Source organism: Phalangium opilio, unplaced genomic scaffold (assembly GCF_054372755.1).
Source record: "Phalangium opilio isolate 3A_F unplaced genomic scaffold, DU_Popi_V2 ptg000059l_1, whole genome shotgun sequence".
In the NCBI taxonomy this organism is placed as follows: Eukaryota; Metazoa; Arthropoda; class Arachnida; order Opiliones; family Phalangiidae; genus Phalangium; species Phalangium opilio.
In genome coordinates this window covers 1376562-1380379 of record NW_028324176.1, presented here as the reverse complement: position 1 = coordinate 1380379, position 3818 = coordinate 1376562, and the positions used below count along the sequence as shown (strand labels likewise).

General features: G+C 43.5%; 1 long non-coding RNA gene across 5 annotated transcripts; it reads left to right on the top strand.

Moving 5' to 3' along the window:
* The first annotated feature begins 667 nt into the window (after positions 1-667).
* Positions 668-3106, top strand: LOC149667272 (uncharacterized). 5 transcript variants are annotated; one of them, XR_016368172.1, is made up of 6 exons: positions 668-810; positions 918-1161; positions 1207-1321; positions 1383-2112; positions 2176-2353; positions 2791-3106. It is a non-coding gene; the product is annotated as an uncharacterized LOC149667272 (long non-coding RNA). The 5 variants fall into 5 exon arrangements; XR_016368170.1 differs by having other exon boundaries at positions 684-1161; positions 1238-1321; XR_016368168.1 differs by having other exon boundaries at positions 684-1161.
* Positions 3107-3818: the final 712 nt, after the last annotated feature.

Below are 3818 nucleotides of genomic sequence, written 5' to 3'. Positions count from 1 at the left end.
GCGTATAAGCGGGTCACGTGATATCCGGCAATGTTAATCCAACGGCAATGATTGGAGACGTATGCTCTTGTCGCCGCCAGGCGCCGCACGAGGTGGTGCTAAGTGCGCATGCGTAGTACTCAAGATTAGTGTTGATGATAATGTAATTTTTTCCTAAACCCGTCACGTGTTGTGCACGTAGACGAACACTGATAACAAGGAAGATGTTATTGGTGGATTTTGTAAACCTCTCTTCAGCAACGGCAGCGCCTACAGCGGGGAGGTTAAGAGCACCATACGCCGGAATATGACGAATTTGGAGGTAAAATATTGAGAAATGGTGCCATTGGCCTCTCCGTCGTGGCAACACCTCCACAAGCGTCTGCTCTTAACATTCTCATATTACTGTGAGTCTGTGACTCGTGAGTTCGGTTAAGCACGTGGTTTAAGCGCGGTTAATTGGAATTCGGTGAGTAATAATAATGATAAAAATGAAATTGAAACAAATTTATAATAACAACGAATGCTTTTTATTGAACTATATCTCTTTAAAGTCAACTTAAATTGTACAACTTACACTTACTGTGAGTCTGTGACTCGTGAGTTCGGTTAAGCACGTGGTTTAAGCGCGGTTAATTGGAATTCGGTGAGTAATAATAATGATAAAAATGAAATTGAAACAAATTTATAATAACAACGAATGCTTTTTATTGAACTATATCCCTTTAAAGTCAACTTAAATTGTACAACTCGTGTAATGATATTACTATGGGTTACCACTACAGTATGGCGACTTATGGCTTGCTTTGTGCAAAGGAACAAAAGCTCGAGGCAGATAAGAACTATTTTATGAACCTTGATAAGAGTCGACTTATAATATAATAATTAGATAATAATAACCTTATTAAATTCGCAACAACATTCTCCGGCAAGCACAGATGCGAACAAACTCTGGGAACTGATATATTAAATAGTGTAACGCCACTGACCCCTTTCACATATTCACGTTTCAACAAATGAGGAAGGGTCATAGAGTGACATGGTTTGTGATGACAGCGGTTACGTTCGTAAGCCGAACTCGATGAAGTGTGGTCCGTGGCGAAACAGATACAAGCAGAAGCATTGCACGGCCAAATTGTGAAATTGCTTCTCTGTCGAGAAACATTTATCAGCCAGACACATGTACGTATACACATGTAAAACAGCATGTCCGTAAGATAAGTGTAGTTTCCTTCTTTGCGTCCTCTGCTGACACCAGTTATGGACATACGTTGAATATGTCGCTAATTGCGTTACTACAATGGGAAGCTAAAATATATTTTGTGAAGAAGGCGTGAAATGTGTTAGTTTCTTGTTATTACAATATCTAACCATAATGAGAGCGTCATACTGATTTGTCGCAGGAGTTGCAGTACACGCCATGTGTGGCACTTAGCGTCACCCGAGAAACACCACTTGGAGGTGGCCACACGTTGTTTCCCATGGGGAGTTTTGTTGATGCAGGTCCCCTTGCCTACTGCAGTCGCAATCGGGTCGGGGAGTTTTGATTACGCAGGTCCCTTTGCCTACTGCGGTCGCAATCGGGTCGGGGAGTTTTGATGACGCAGATCCCTTTGCCTACTGCGGTCGCAATCGGGTCGGGGAGTTTTGATTACGCAGGTCCCTTTGCCTACTGCGGTCGCAATCGAGTCGGGGAGTTTTGATTACGCAGGTCCCTTTGCCTACTGCAGGTTCAAAACAGACTGTGGCGTTCTTCATGTGCAAACCCTACAGGACATGCACGTGAGCAACTTCTAAACATAGATAATAATTGGTGTTTCTTACAGGATGGTTCACATAACTGTGCAATTTCCAGCTTCCGCCATTCCTAACGCCCTTTCCATGACCACAGTTTGGCGTTCTTGAAGACTTGTTAGACGATCAAGCCTTTCAATCACCCCGTCATGAAATCCCTTTTCGTCTGCCCCGACCTTTTCGGCATTCTCCACCAACCTCTCTTTTAGAGATAATGGTTTTGTTGGAGTTGCTTTCTTCGCTAAAAGATGTGCAAATTATTTACGTTGGAATGGTTTTTGAAGGTTAAACATTGTTGTCAAACGTTAATACAAAAATGACGGCCACTTCTTTACAGTGGTATGTAACAATGGGCACTGAAGCTCGGTTTTTGGGGCTCACTCTTACCTTTTTTTCTCAAAGGTTGTTGGCCGTCAGAAGCACTACCTGCTTGTTCCACATGCGAGGAAGAGCGAGGGTTTGCGCCTGAAGTTGACGGCTGACTGGTGCTGCCACCAGCCAGCGGCTCGGGTGGGCAACCAATGGTGGCAGACTCGGGGGAGTTTTCTAAGACTGCGGAATTTTGGGTTTTTTATCATAAGTACGGTTCTCCACACCACCACATGGTTTTTATATTGTATTACAATAAACACATACCTGTGTCCGTGTCAAATGATGTCATATCAAATGATGCGATGAACTCTTCCAGTTCACTTGTTGTTTCCTTGGTACTTCTGAGAATGCATGTTGTTTTATTATTACGCATTAACAAATAAATCACTATTGCATGTGATACTTACATTTTCTGTGGTATGTCGAGGGTTGGTTTCTGGGAACGCGAGCCAAGTTCTAAACCCCCCTGGATCCCCTCGTATGTTTGGGGATCGGCCATTGCCAGGAAACGTTTTTCCAGGGTGGTTAATGCCTTGGTCTCATGTCCGCCCCCTCCAGTCTTCCTCTGCGACTTCCCTATTTCAGAGGCCTTATGGCGAACTTCCGACTTCTTTGCCTTATATTTTGTTTTGACCTCTTCCACAGTTCGCTCCGCCACTCCAACCCGACTGACTGCTTCGGCCACCATTGCCCATTACAAATTTCTGTCGACGGTTGACATACCATGTTCATTTTGCACCAAGTCCCGTCGTGTTTCCAACATGGTACATAACACGCCTAACTCCTCATCACTGAAGTTAGGTTTACGAGTTCTAGCTCTACCTACGTTCGAACGTTTCATTGTGTCAACTTAACAGTTCAGAGTCAAGTTAAATAATGAATGTGTTCTGCTTGTATAATGCCAATTTAACACTAATGTCAGTAATAAATACAAGGGTAGATGAGTAGTATAGGGCTACACTTCGTACCTCCGTAGGTGTAGAATGTAGGTGTAGAGTGTAGGTGTAGAATGTCAAGGTCACAGTGTCAATGCCCTCTCGCCACGCCCCCAACTCGCGCGCGCCCCCTCGCGGGAAAACTCGCGGGCCCCCGCGCGCCCCCTGGCGGCTGCGCCCCCTGGCGGGAAAACATTGCGCGGGTATCTGGCAGGCCTCTCTACAACTGTATCTGTGACGTCATTGGCGGGAAAATCTACAACTGTATTTGTGACGTCATTGATAAGAGACGAGAATTTATTAAACGTACATGGCCAAGGGTTAATGATAGGCTGAAAGTTGCGCAATCCATTGTAATATTTAGTTTGACTCAAAATTTTAACCTTTTTTCAAGGAGTTTATTTTGATTATGGTATTGTTTTTAATGGTAATTAAAAGTCAGTCTCTTCTACAACTGTGACGTCATAGATAAGAGACGATAAAAACTTTAAACGTACATTGCCAAGGCTTAAATCTTCTACAATTGTAGTTGTGACGTCATTGATAAGAGACGAATGGAATCTTTGAACGTGCATTGCCAAGGGTTAAATCTTCTACAATTGTAGCTGTGACGTCATTGATAAGAGATGATACGGGTGTAGAGTTACGCTTACAAAAGGAACAAAGATTTGGCAGCCCAAACGGAATCAAATACCAGTACTTAGTTTCAAAATACAATCACAGAAAAGTAAGCGTGTG